Here is a 15,796-nt window from a genome sequence, read left to right as displayed (position 1 = left end):
TAACTGCCTTGCTCAAGGGTAGAACAGCAGATCTTTCAACCTTGACAGCTCAGGGATTAGAAAGAGCGACCTTCCGGTTAATGGCCCAACGCTCTTACCGCTAGGCTACCTGCCACCCTTAAATTCTTACACCAACAGTGAACAACTTATGGGAGGATTTGCACATCTGTTTGTTACATTTTGATAAGTCCTAAATCTCTTGTCTTCATAATAATGCATAATCTTCTGAATATATAGAACTATATTTATTCAGATATACACTTAGTATACAAAACATTAAGAACACCTGCTCTTTCCATGACATAGATTGACCAGGTGAAAGCTATGATCCGTTATTGATGTGACTTGTTAAATCTACTTCAATCAGTGTAGAAGAAGGAGGTTAAATAATGATTTTTAATCATTGAGACAGTTGAGACATGGATTGTGTATGTGTGCCATTCAGAGAGTGAATAGGCAAGACAAAATATTTAAGTGCCTTTAAATGGGGTATGGTAGTAGGTGTCAGGCGCACTGGTTTGTGTCAAAACTGCAGCGCTGCTGGGTTTTTCACGTTCAACAGTTTCCCGTTTGTATCAAGAATGGTCCATCACCCAAAGGACATCCAGGCAACTTTCCACATTGTGGGAAGCAGTGGAGTCAACACGGGCCAGCATCCCTGTGGAATGCTTTTGACACCTTGAGTCCATGCCATACGAATTGAGGCTGTTCTGAGGGCAAAAGGGGGAGGTGCAACTCAATATTAGTAAGTTCTTCCAAATGTTTGGTATGCTCAGTGTACATACCAAACACAGATAGGCTCAATACAGTACTGGTCAATACACACATACAGAGAAGACTAAAATGTTGCAAAATGTTATATTATACTCAAGACACGTTATCGCCACACTTATTTTAGATGCTTTTCACTGACAGCCGCAACTCAGCCGGCCCTGATTGCCATCCTGATCAGAGCTCTATAAATATCCATCAACGATTGTCTGTCAGCACCCAATTCATAACCAGGGACCGAGGGCATGAGATTCACCATCTTCTTACACATTGTTTCAAAATGATCTTTCCATGCAAATCGCTCATTAGACCAAATATTTGACCTAACAAACCTTCCCCATAGGCTGTCCATAAAGAAACAACAATATATTAATCAGCAACTTTCTTCTTCGAGAAGAACATACAGCAAGACTTTGCCACTGACAGCTCAAATCAAATGTATTTATAAAGCCCTTCTTACATCAGCTGATATGTCACGCCCTGACCTGAGAGAGACGGTTTATTTCTCTATTTTGTTAGGTCAGGGTGTGGGGTGGGCATTCTATGTTTTGTATTTCTTTGTGTTGGGCCGAGTATGGTTCCTAATCAGAGTCTATCGTTGTCTCTGATTAGGAATCATACTTAGGCAGCCTTTTCCCACCTGTGTTTTGTGGGTAGTTTTTTTCTGTTTTGTATTCGTTACCTGATGGAACTGTTTGGCTTTTCGTTTTGTATCTTTGTTATAGTGTTTCATTGTTTTAATAAATAATATGAACACTTACAAAGCTGCGCTTTGGTCCCATGGCCTGGAGCCTGTAGGGATAATCCATGGCAAGAAACCTGTAGGGATGATCCATGGCCCGGAGCCTGTAGAGATGATCCATGGCACGAAGCCTCCAGTGATAATCCATGGCCCGGAGCCTCCAGTGATGATCCATGGCACAAAGCCTCCAGTGATGATCCATGGCGTGGAACCTGTAGTGATGATCCATGGTGCGGAGCCTGCAGCGACGGTCCCCAGTCCGGAACCTACAGCAACGCTCTCCAGTCCGGAGCCTTCAGCGACGCTCCCCAGTCCGGAGCCTTTAGCGACGCTCCCCAGTCCGGAGCCTCCTGCGACGCTCCCCAGTCCGGAGCCTCCAGCGACGTTCCCCAGTCCGGAGCGTCCAGCGACGTTCCCCAGTCCGGAGCGTCCAGTGACGTTCCCCAGTCCGGAGCTTCTAGCGACGTTCCCCAGTCCGGAGCGTCCAGCTACGTTCCCCAGTCCGGAGCGTCCAGCGACGTTCCCCAGTCCGGAGCATCCAGCGACGTTCCCCAGTCCGGAGCCTTCAGCGACGCACCCCGCAGTCCGGAGTCTTCAGCGACGCACCCCGCAGTCCGGAGTCTTCAGCAGCGCACCCCGCAGCCCGGAGTCTTCAGCGGCGGTCGGTAGTTCAGAGCCTCTGGTGATGATCCACGGTCTGGTTCCTCCGGCGACACAGAAGCGGGGGGATCAGCGGGCGGTGTGGGGGCTACGCCCCGAACCAGAGCCGCTGCCAAATATAGATGCCCACCCGGACTCTATTTTGTTAGCTCAGGGTGTAGGGTGGGCATTCTATGTTTTGTATTTCTTTGTGTTGGGCCAAGTATGGTTCCTAATCAGAGGCAGCTGTCTATCGTTGTCTCTGATTAGGAATCATACTTAGGCAGCCTTTTCCCACCTGTGTTTTGTGGGTAGTTTTTTTCTGTTTTGTATTCGTTACCTGTCGGAACTGTTTGGCTTTTCGTTTTGTTTCTTTGTTATAGTGTTTCATTGTTTTAATAAATAATATGAACACTTACCATGCTGCACTTTGGTCCCCATCCTCCAACGACGGTCGTAACATGATATCTCAAAGTGCTGTACAGAAACCCAGCCTAAAACCCCAAACAGCAAGCAATGCAGGTGTAGAAGCATGGTGGCTAGGAAAAACTCCCTAGAAAGGCCGAAACCTAGAGAGGAACCAGGCTATGAGGGGTGGCCGGTCCTCTTCTGGCTGTGCCGGGTGGAGATTATAACAGAACATGGCCAAGATGTTCAAATATTCATAGATGATAATAATAATCACAGTGGTTGTCGAGGGTGCAACAGGTCAGCACCTCAGGAGTAAATGTCAGTTGGCTTTTCATAGCCGATCATTCAGAGTATCTCTACCACGCCTGCTGTCTCCAAACAGGCAGCATATAACCCCACCAAGTTTGCCAAAGCACAGCCCCCACACTACTAGAGGGATATCTTTCAACCACCAACTTACCATCCTGAGACAAGGCCGAGTATAGCCCACAAAGATCTCCGCCACGGCACAACCCAAGGGGGGGCGCCAACCCAGACAGGGAGATCACGTCAGTGACTCAACCCACTCAAGTGACGCACCCCTCCTAGGGACGGCATGGAAGAGCACCAGTAAGCCTTTGACTCAGCCCCTGTAATAGGGTTAGAGGCAGAGAATCCCAGTGGAGAGAGGGGAACTGGCCAGGCAGAGACAGCAAGGGCGGTTCGTTTCTCCAGTGCCTTTCCGTTCACCTTCACACTCCTAGGCCAGACTACACTCAGTCATAGGACCGACTGAAGAGATGAGTCTTCAATAAAGACTTAAAGGTTGACACCGAGTCTGGGTCTCTCACATGGGTAGGCAGACCATTCCATAAAAATTGAGCTCTATAGGAGAAAGCCCTGCCTCCAGCTGTTTGCTTAGAAATTCCAGGGACAGTTTGGAAGCCTGCGTCTTGTGACCGTAGCGTACATGTAGGTAAGTACGGCAGGACCAAATTGGAAAGATAGGTAGGACCAAGCCCATGTAATGCTTTTTACGTTAGCAGTAAATTCTGAAATCAGCCATTGCCTTAACAGAAAGCCAGTGTAGAGAGGCTAGCACTGGAGTAATATGATCACATTTTTTGATTCTAGTCAAGATTCTAGCAGCTGTGTTTAGTACTAACTGAAGTTTATTTAGTGCTTTATCCAGGTAGCCGGAAAGTAGAGCATTGCAGTAGTCTAACCTAGAAGTGACAAAAGCATGGATTAATTCTTCTGCATCATTTTTGGACAGATTTTTTTGTTGTTGCAATGTTACATAGATGGAAAAAAAAGCTGTCATTGAAACAGCCTTGATATGTTCGTCAAAAGAGAGATCGGGGTCAAGGTCCTTCACAGTTTTATTTGAGACGACTGTACAACCATCAAGACTAATTGTCAGATTCAACAGAAGACCTCTTTGTTTCATGGGACCTAGAACAAGCATCTCTGTTTTGTCCGAGTTTAAAAGTAGAACATTTGCAGCCATCCACTTCCTTATGTCTGAAACACAGGCTTCCAGCGAGAGCAATTTTGGGGCTTCGCCATGTTTCATTGAAATGTACAGCTGTGTGTCATCCGCATAGCAGTGAAAGTTAACATTATGTTTCCGAATGACATCACCAAGAGGTAAAATATATAGTGAAAACAATAGTGGTCCTAAAACAGGCGAAATTTGAGAAACACCGAAATTTACAGATGATTTGTCAGAGGACAAACCATCCACAGAGACAAACTGATATCTTTCCGACAGATAAGATCTAAACCAGGCCAGAACTTGTCCGTGTAGACCAATTTGGGTTTCCAATCTCTCCAAAAGAATGTGGTGATCGATGGTATCAAAAGCAGCACTAAGGTCTAGGAGCACGAGGACAGATGCAGAGCCTCGGTCTAATGCCATTAAAAGGTATTATACCACCTTTACAAGTGCAGTCTCAGTGCTATGATGGGGTCTAAAACCAGACTGAAGTGTTTCGTATACATTGTTTGTCTTCAGGAAGGCACTGAGTTGCTGCGCAACAGCTTTTTCTAAAATTTTTGAGAGGAATGGGAGATTCGATATAGGCCGATAGTTATTTATATTTTCTGGGTCAAGGTTTGGCTTTTTCAAGAGAGGCTTTATTTCTGCCACTTTTAGTGAGTTTGGTATGCATCCATGGATAGAGTGCCGTTTATTATGTTCAACATAGGAGGGCCAAGCACCGGAAGCAGCGATTTCAGTAGTTTAGTTGGAATAGGGTCCAGTATGCAGCTTGAAGGTTTAGAGGCCATGATTATTTTCATCATTGTGTCAAGAGATATAGTACTAAAACGCTTGAGTGTCTCCCTTGATCCTAGGTCCTGGCAGAGTTGTGCAGACTCAGGTCAACTGAGCTTTGGAGGAATACGCAGATTTAAAGAGGAGTCCGTTATTTGCTTTCTAATGATCATGAATTTATCACTGCTGAAGTGAAAGCCCTCCTATCTTGGGGAATGATGCTTTTTAGTTTGCTTTGCGACAGTATAGAAAATAAATGTTTGATTGTTCTTCCTCAATTAAGTTGGAAAAATAGGATGATCGAGCAGCAGTAAGGGCTCTTCGATACTGCACGGTACTGTCTTTCCAAGTTTGATGTGGCGCCATTTCCGTTCCAATTTTCTGGAAGCTTGCTTCAGAGCTCAGGTATTTTCTTTATACCAGGGAGCTAGTTTCTTATGACTAATGTTTTTGGTTTTTAGGGGTGCGACTGCATCTAGTGTATTGTGCAAGGTTAAATTGAGTTCCTCAGTTAGGTGGTTAACTTATTTTTGTACTCTGACGTCCTTGGGTAGGCGGAGGGTGTCTGGAAGGGCATCTAGGAATCTTTGGGCTGTCTGAGAATTTATAGCACGACTTTTGATGATCCTTGGTTGGGGTCAGAACAGATTATTTGTTGCGATTGCAAACATAATAAAATGGTGGTCCAAATGACCAGGATTATGAGGAAAAACATTAAGATCCACAACATTTATTCCACAAGACAAAACTAGGTCCAGAGTATGACTGTGGCAGTGAGTAGGTCCGGAGACATGTTGGACAGTGATGAGTCAATGATGGCTCAGAAAGCCTTTTGGAGTGCGTCTGTGGACTTTTCCATGTGAATATTAAAGTCACCAAAAATTGGAATATTATCTGCCATGACTACAAGGTCCGATAGGAATTCAGGGAACTCAGTGACGAACACTGTATATGGCCCAGGAGGCCTGTAAACAGTAGCTATAAAAAGTGATTGAGTAGGTTGCATAGATTTCATGACTAGAAGCTCAAAAGACTAAAACGTTGTTTTTTTTTTTGTAAATTGAAATTTGCTATCATAAATGTTAGCAACACCTCCGCCTTTGCGGGATGCACGGGGGATATGGTCACTTGTGTAACCAGGAGGTGAGGCCTCATTTAACAAAGTAAATTTATCAGGCTTAAGCCATGTTTCAGTCAGGGAATCACATCAAAATTATGATCAGTGATTAGTTAATTGACTATATCTTCCATGGAAGTGAGGGATCTAACATAAAGTAACCCTATTTTGAGATGTGAGGTATCACAATCTCTTTCAATTATGGCACAGACACAGTCTCAATGGGGATAGCTGAGCTGACTACACTGACTGTGCTAGTGGCAGACTCCACTAAGCTGGCAGGCTGGCTAACTGCCTGCTGCCTGGCCTGCACCCTATCTCATTGTGGAGCAATTAAAATAATTAAAACCTCCAGTCAATTGACCATCCTTCAACATCCATTATAGATTGTTGAATAGATTTCCTTACCTGCTACCAAATAGCTCCATCATCAGCTTATAGGGAAGCCCCAATGCCCCTACCCACATTCGAAAACATAACATTGAACAAAATATGACTGATAGCACTACCTTGAGGAATACCATTGTCAACTCCATAGGCATCAGATAAAATGGATCCTATTTTAACTAGAAAAGAGTGATTAAAGAAGAAGGCCAAAAGCCGGTTATATAACGTCCCACCAATATCAAATCTTTCCAGGAGGCCTTCTCGTCATATACTGTAGTGTCAAATGCCTTTTCAATGTCAAAAAAGACAGTAGATATTACTTATTTCATGACCAGAGTTTTTTCAACTTCATTGCTCACCTTTACTAATGCATCCGGGGCGGCAGGGGCAGCAGGTAGCGGCAAGTAGCCTAGTGGTTAGAGCGTTGGACAAGTAACCGAAAGTTTGCAAGATCGAATCCCTGAGCTGACAAGGTAAAAATCTGTTGTTCTGCCCTTGAACAAGGCTGTTAACCCACTATTCCTAGGCTGTCACTGAAAATAAGAATTTGTTCTTAACTGACTTGCCTAGTTAAATAAAGGTAAAATAAATCCAATATAGAGCTAACTTTACGGAAGCCACATTGACTCAATAAACCTCTATGTTCCAGGAAATAGGAGAGTCTGTTGACTATCATCAGTTTACACAAGTTAGAGGTCATTGCTATTGGTCTGTAAGTATCAGCACATGACGGATCTTTACCAGGCATTATTTAAAAAAAAGGTAATATTACTGCACTTTTCAATCCAGAAGGTATAACCCCCTCACTCCAAACTTTATTAAATAATCCCAGGAGAACATATATGATCTCATCAGGTAGATGCTTAAACATTACATAGCACAACTGATCATGACCTGGGGCTGTATATCCACATCTCATGTATGGTAAAATCAGCATCCAAAGAAGAGTCAACAGTGTCTCTTTTCTTATACACGTTAAATCTCACACCTGCGTTGCTTACAGTTGAAGTCGGAAGTTGACATACACTTAGGTTGGAGTCATTAAAACTAGTTTTCAATCACTACACACATTTCTTGTTAATAAACTATAGATTTGGCAAGTCGTTTAGGACATCTACTTTGTGCATGACACAAGTCATTTTTCCAACAATTGTTTACAGACAGAATATTTCACTTATAATTCACTGTATCACAATTCCAGTGGGTCAGAATTTTACATACACTAATGAACGTACTTTGGTGCGAAAAGTGCAAATCAATCCCAGAACAACAGCAAAGGACCTTGTGAAGATGCTGGAGGAAACAGGTTCAAAAGTATCTATATCCACAGTAAAACGAGTCCTGTATCGACATCACCTGAAAGGCCGCTCAGCAAGTAAGAAGCCACTGCTCCAAAACTGCCATAAAAAAGCCAGACTACGGTTTGCAACTGCACATGGGGACAAAGATCGTACTTTTTGGAGAAATGTCCTCTGGTCTGATGAAACAAAAATACAACTGTTTGGTCATAATGACCCTCGTTATGTTTGGAGGAAAAAGGGTGAGGCTTGCAAGCCGAAGAACATATTGTGGGGGTGCAGCGTCATGTTGTGGGGGTGCTTTGCTGCAGGAGGGACTGGTGCACTTTACAAAATAGATGGCATCATGAGGCAGGAAATTATGTGGATGTGTTGAAGCAACATCTCAAGACATCAGTCAGGAAGTTAAAGCTTGGTCGCAAATAGGTCTTCCAAACGAACAAGGACCCCAAGCATACTTCCAAAGATGTGGCAAAATGGCTTAAGGACAACAAAGTCAAGGTATTGGAGTGGCCATCACAAAGGCCTGACCTCAATCCCATTGAAAATTTGTGGGCAGAACTGAAAAAGTGTGTGTGAGCAAGGAGGCCGTCAAACCTGACTCAGTTACACCAGCTCTGTCAAGAGGAATGGGCCAAAATTCACCCAACTTATTGTGGGAAGCTTGTGGGAGACTATCCAAAACATTTGACCCAAGTTAAACAATTTAAATGCAATGCTACCAAATACTAATTGAGTGTATTTGAACTTCTTATCAACTGGGAATGTGATGAAAGAAATTAAGGCTTAAATAAATTATTCTCTCTACTATTATTCTGACATTTCACATTCTTAAAATAATGTGGTGATCCTAACTGACCTAAGGCAGGGAATTTTTACTGGGATTAAATGTCAGGAATTGTGAAAAACTGAGTTTAAATGTATTTGGCTAAGGTGTATGTAAACTTCAGACTTCAACTATATATACTTCGCCCAAAGTAACCCCACTGTGTACCCTAGCAAATGTCTTCTCCAACAAGTCAACTTTTTCTTTATCAGTTACGGCCGTTTTATTTTTACCCAAAACCAAAACTGGAATTCAAGTGGACATGCTTCTTCCAGTCATCTTCTTCAACATAGACCATACATCTCCCAGCTCAGTACCCCTGCCTACTGTAGAGCAGAACAGTCTCCATGTATTTCTCTTCACAGACTTAATGACCCTACGTGCTAAACCACGTGTTTGATGTTATTGATACCTTTTCAATGATTCTGCTCTAGCCATTACCATGTGCCTTTATCGTCCTCCCCAATTAAAGTGACACTAACCTCCTGTGCATCACACATTCATATACAGTTAGGACAGGTACATTACAATATACAAGACCTTCTCTTATGAACGTAGCACAACCACCATGCTGTCCACTTGATCTATTGAACAATAACAAGGAATAACAAAATCAGGATATGGTCTAAACCATGTTTCTTGAACACATATCACATCAGATTAAATCCCTCCATTAATTACATATTTCTTAAACTCCTGTCTGTTAGCAATAAGGCTTCTGTCATTCCACTGAAGGATAACAAAAACCATAACTATAATTGTCATTGTACTGAGACATTAGTATTATTAGGAATCATTAGTATTAGTATTAATCATCATCCTTATTATTAGGAATTGTGGGCTATACTCGGCCTTGTCTCAGGATGGTAAGTTGGTGGTTAAAGTTATCCCACTGGTGGTGTGGGGGCTGTGCTTTGGCAAAGTGGGTGGGGTTATATCCTGCCTGTTTGGCCCTGTCCGGGGGTATCATCGGATGAGCCTACAGTGTCTCCTGACCCCTCCTGTCTCAGCCTCCAGTATTTATGCTGCAGTAGTTTATGTGTCGTGGGGCTAGGGTCCCCTGGAGTATTTCTCCAGTGTCCTGTGTGAATTTATGTATGCTCTCTCTAATTCTTTCTTTCTTTCTTTCTTTCTTTCTTTCTTTCTTTCTTTCTTTCTTTCTTTCTTTCTTTCTTTCTTTCTTTCTTTCTTTCTTTCTCTCTCTCGGGGGACCTGAGCCCTAGGACCATGCCTCAGGACTACCTGGCCTGATGACTCCTTGCTGTCCCCAGTCCACCTGGCCATGCTGCTGCTCCAGTTTCAACTGTTCTGCCTGCGGCTATGGAACCCTGACCTGTTCACTGGACGTGCTACCTGTCCCAGACCTGCTGTTTTCAACTCTCTAGAGACAGCAGGAGCGGTAGAGATAGTCCGAATGATCGGCTATGAAAAGCCAACTGACATTTACTCCTGAGGTGCTGACCTGTTGCACCCTCGACAACCACTGTAATTATTATTATTTGACCATGCTGGTCATTTATGAACATTTGAACATCTTGGCCATGTTCTGTTATAATCTCCACCCGGCACAGCCAGAAGAGGACTGGCCACCCCTCATAGCCTGGTTCCTCTCTAGGTTTCTTCCTAGGTTTTGGCCTTTCTATGGAGTTTTTCCTAGCCACCGTCCTTCTACACCTGCATTGCTTGCTGTTTGGGGTTTTAGGCTGGGTTTCTGTACAGCACTTTGAGATATCAGCTGATGTAAGAAGGGCTATATAAATACATTTGATTTGATTTGTTTTGAATCACCATATCAACAATCATGGCGACAGTAACATCTGTTACTCTTAAATCTCTGGTGCTGCTTCCACAATGATCTTCAACCTGGCAGTTCTTCTTTCCACAAACGCCGTCAGGTTGATAACCTTTCCAATGAAGGCTATGAAGTCAATTTGTTTACCTATCAAGGTGTCCTTTGACATGCCACATTTGTAAGAGCAAGATTTCTGAACAGGTCTCATAACCGTGTCAGGACTAGTTTAAGCAACATTTCGTACAGTCGGTCCACTTATTCCAGGAGTAACCCTATTATCTCCAACATTCTGCCAACATTCTCCCTCACGACGCCAGGACAGCGGAGTCAATCACCACCTTCCGTAGACACCTCAAACCCCACCTCTTTAAGGAATACCTGGGATAGGATAAAGTAATCCTTCTAACCCCCCCCCCCCAAAAAAAACAAAAGCTATAGATGTACTATTGTAAAGTGGTTGTTCCACTGGATATCATAAGGTGAATGCACCAATTTGTAAGTCACTCTGGATAAGAGCGTCTGCTAAATGACGTAAATGTAAATGTAATAGTTTCACCAATTTGCCTTGCAGCCTCTGCATAAGATACATTATGAGTGATTTTATATCTTTCGGTCTCTCTAGCCTCTTTCTGCACCTGGCATCCACCAAATGCTGCACTATGCCCTGACATTGCTCACACAGTCACCATAATCATGTTCCCCTCTACACTTCGCACATATTTTCTGTCCTTTGCACCGAGCAGCTACATGTCCCATTCTTTGGCATTTGAAAAACTTTATTGGAGGTGGAACAAACTCTAGCACTGAACACCAGGAAGCTCATCTGTACTTTCTTAGGCAAAACCTTCTCAAACATTAATAGTACTTACAGGCTTTCACTTCTCTTCCCATCTTTCTTACTGTAGCCTTTTGGCTTCAACCACTATGCCCTTCTGTACATTTTATTTTATATAATCTATGGACATAGATATTGGAACCCCAGAAATGACAAGGCCAGTATCCAAGTGTATTGCTGGACAGTTCTCCCTGCAATAACTATAACCATAATACAAAAATAAACATAGTTTAAGATTGCTGAAAACAGGGAAAGAAAACACAAGCCTGGTCTACCCCATTCTTGATGGTTTTGGTCTTAATATGAGTAATGGTTCTGGTCACCTCTCTTGGCAAGGGCATCAAAGTCTAGTGTCATTTTTGACGTAGAGATCCTCAGAACAGCTGACAAGTAGTTGTTGTGACGAGGGCCCACGAGGGGGTCATGCCCAACAGGGGGAGAGCCCTGCTAGAGCTGCCCCGGTCAACTGTAAGTGCTGTTATTGTGAGGTGGAAACGTCTAGGAGCAACAACGGCTCAGCCGCAAACTGGTAGGCCACACAAACTCACAGAACGGGACCGCCGAGTGCTGAAGTGCGTAAAAATCTTCATTCCTCGGTTGCAACACTCACTACCGAGTTCCAAACTGCCTCTGGAAGCAACTTCAGCACAAGAAGTGTTCATCGGGAGCTTGAGTAGGCTAAGAAGATGGACTGGAGTAAATTGGATTATAATGCCCGGAGGGAAAAAGCAGCAAAGAGGGTGAATCTTCTGTCAGCTTAGAGAGAGGTCCTGGAAGGTGCTCCGGAAGTTGATGGCGCAGGTCAAGACCCTAGCGTGGAAGATATGTACATGTCTGATGTAGAAGTGGCAGATTGGGAGGTGTCAAGTGTTAACAGTTTGTCAGACAGTGAGAGAAGTGAGACAGACAGTTCTACTGGTGATGAGAGTGAAGGCTTGATGGACCGCCTGGCAGACTGGGCTGTAGAGTTTAGGATCCTGTTGATTGCTTTGTCTGCCTTGTTGCTAATTCTTCGAATATACCATACTTTTCTTGCCGAAATTTGTTCAAAATTGAGACACAGGTTGGTGGCTCATTTCACTACTTTAGAATAGTCAATGCGCTTAACAAACTATTGCAAAGACTATTGTCACATGTTCTAGAAAAGCATGCTTTTAAGTTGCAGCTTAATTTTGATGGCCTTCCTCTTTTTAAGAGCTCTGCCATTCATTTTTGGCCAATACTCTGAATAATCCAAGGAAAAGTCAAAAAGTCTGTGATTATTGCTTTGTTTTTTGGGTCAGCAAAACCAACTTCTTTGAATGAGTACTTAAGCAAGCTGGTCACTAAGTTAAAAAGCATAAGTGGGGGTTTTCTTTTCATGTGGTTTTTTTATTTCTTAAATGTGTCTTCTGTAATATGTGATGCCCCAACAAGTATTTGATACGCTGCCGATTTTGCAGGTTTTCCTACTTACAAAGCATGTAGAGGTCTGTCATTTTATCATAGGTACACTTCAACTGTGAGAGACAGAATCTAAAACAAAAATCCAGAAAATCCCATTGTATGATCTTTAAGTAATTAATTTGCATTTTATTGCATGACATAAGTATTTGATCACCTACCAACCAGTAAGAATTCCGGCTCTCACAGACCTGTTAGTTTTTCTTTAAGAAGCCCTCCTGTTCTCCACTCATTACCTGTATTAACTGCACCTGTTTGAACTCGTTACCTGTATAAAAAGACACCTGTCCACACACTCAATCAAACAGACTCCAACCTCTCCACAATGGCCAAGACCAGAGAGCTGTGTAAGGACATCAGGGATAGAATTGTAGACCTGCACAAGGCTGGGATGGGCTACAGGACAATAGGCAAGCAGCTTGGTGAGAAGGCAACAACTGTTGGCGCAATTATTAGAAAATGGAAGAAGTTCAAGATGACGGTCAATCACCCTCGGTCTGGGGCTCCATGCAAGATCTCACCTCGTGGGGCATCAATGATCATGAGGAAGGTGAGGGATCAGCCCAGAACTACACGGAAGGACCTGGTCAATGACCTGAAGAGAGCTGGGACCACAGTCTCAAAGAAAACCATTAGTAACACACTCCGCCGTCATGGATTAAAATCCTGCAGCGCACGCAAGGTCCCCCTGCTCAAGCCAGCGCATGTCCAGGCCCGTTTGAAGTTTGCCAATGACCATCTGGATGATCCAGAGGAGGAATGGGAGAAGGTCATGTGGTCTGATGAGACAAAAATAGAGCTTTTTGGTCTAAACTCCACTCGCCGTGTTTGGAGGAAGAAGAAGAATGAGTACAACCCCAAGAACACCATCCCAACCGTGAAGCATGGAGGTGGAAACACCATTCTTTGGGGATGCTTTTCTGCAAAGGGGACAGGACGACTGCACCGTATTGAGGGGAGGATGGATGGGGCCATGTATCACGAGATATTGGCCAACAACCTGAACCCAATAGAACATCTTTGGAGAGAGCTGAAAGTCCGTATTGCCCAGCGACAGCCCCGAAACCTGAAGGATCTGGAGAAGGTCTGTATGGAGGAGTGGGCCAAAATCCCTGCTGCAGTGTGTGCAAACCTGGTCAAGAACTACAGGAAACGTATGATCTCTGTAATTGCAAACAAAGATTTCTGTACCAAATATTAAGTTTTGCTTTTCTGATGTATCAAATACTTATGTCATGCAATAAAATGCTAATTATTTACTTAAAAATCATACAATGTGATTTTCTGGATTATTTTTTTTTGACTCCGTCTCTCACAGTTGAAGTGTACCTATAAATGACCTAGCCAACACATTACTTGTCTCATTTGTTCAGCATTTTGGACAACTGTGTGGTCAGGATTTATCGTTTATAACATTCATGGCTTAGTACATCTGAGCGAAGATATCAAAATACATGGACATATATATCTGATTTCAGGCTTTCTGTTTGAAAATGCATTGGGAACACTAAAAAGAATGGTCAGAAGGCCACACGATCCTTTAACTCAAGTGATCTGCTGACTATCAGAATTTGATAGGTTAAAGTCTAGTTAAAGAAGAGCAGCAAGAAATATCCTTGAGGAAGCCACATCAGGATGGGGGCCTGTGCACAGTGTTTTGTTGGAGTAGTGCATCAGTTCAAGGAGCTGTTGATTGATGGATTAGCTGTCAGAACCTCAGTGTCACGACTTCCGCCGAAGTCGGCTCCTCTCCTTGTTCGGGCGGCGTTCGGCGGTCGACGTCACCGTCTTTCTAGCCAGCGCCGCTCCATTTTTCATGTATCCATTTGTTTTGTCTTGTTCCCTGCACACCTGGTTTTCATTCCCCATTTTATGCTATTTTTGTGCTGTCATTTTGACCGGAATAAAAAGTGCGCCTGTTCACTACACTCTGCTCTCCTGTACCTGACTTCGCCTCTGATACACACTCCTAACACAGAGAGAGATGGCTGTATCAGAATTGATAAAGTTGTTTCTGTCCTGAATGTAATTTCTACAGAAGGCAAAGAGTATATTGTGGGTAAAGAATACAGATTGAAAGCACAATTTTTTGAGTATCCTCTTGACTCCAGGGAGTTAGAATTCTATGTGAGTTCTAACCTGTTGTTACGTCCTGACCATAGTGAGTGTTATTTTCTATGGCAGATTAGGTCAGGGCGTGACAGGGGGTGTTTGTCTGGTTTTTGTATGTCTATGTTTTGGTTCTAGGTTTGTATTTCTATGTTGGGGTTATTTGGCATGACCTCCAATTAGAGGCAGCAGGTTGTCGTTGTCTCTAATTGGAGGTCATATTTAAGTTTAGGTTTGTCCCACAGGTGTTTGTGGGTGATTGTTCTTCGTGAGGTTTATGTTCCTCCAGCGTCACGGTTTGTTGTTTTGTATTTACTTAAAGTGTTAACCTGTTGTCGTTCGCCTAGGATAGGGGGCGCTACAGCGATTTTTGAAAAAAAATTGTGCCCATTTTAAACGGCCTCCTACTCAAACTCAGAAGCTAGGATATGCTTATAATTAACCTCTCTAGGGTAGGTGGCACCAAATCGTCCCACCTACGTAACAGCCAGTGTAATCCCGTGGCGCGTTATTCAAAAACCTAAAAAATGCAAAAACTTCAATTTTTCAAACATATGACTATTTTACACCATTTTAAAGACAAGACTCTCGTTAATCTAACCAGACTGTCCGATTTCAAAAAGGCTTTACAACGAAAGCAAAACATTAGATTATGTCAGCAGAGTACCCAGCCAGAAATAATCAGACACCCATTTTTCAAGCTAGCATATAATGTCACATAAACCCAAACCACAGCTAAATGCAGCACTAACCTTTGATGATCTTCATCAGATGACAACCCAAGGACATTATGTTATACAATACATGCATGTTTTGTTCAATCAAGTTCATATTTATATCAAAAACCAGCTTTTTACATTAGCATATGACTAGCATGTGACTAGCATTCCCACCGAACACTGCCGGTGAATTTACTAAATTAAATAAACGTTCACAAAAATAAAAGTTCACAAAAAGCATAACAATTATTTTAAGAATTATAGATACAGAACTCCTCTATGCACTCGATATGTCCGATTTTAAAATAGCTTTTCGGTGAAAGCACATTTTGCAATATTCTCAGTAGATAGCCCGGCATCACAGGGCTAGCTATTTAGACACCCAGCAAGTTTAGCACTCACCAAAGTCAGATTTACTATAAGAAAAATGTTATTACCTTTGCTGTCTTC

This window comes from Salmo salar, chromosome 26 (assembly GCF_965601325.2).
Source record: "Salmo salar chromosome 26, fSalSal1, whole genome shotgun sequence".
In the NCBI taxonomy this organism is placed as follows: Eukaryota; Metazoa; Chordata; class Actinopteri; order Salmoniformes; family Salmonidae; genus Salmo; species Salmo salar.
Note: the sequence above shows the minus strand (reverse complement) of the source record.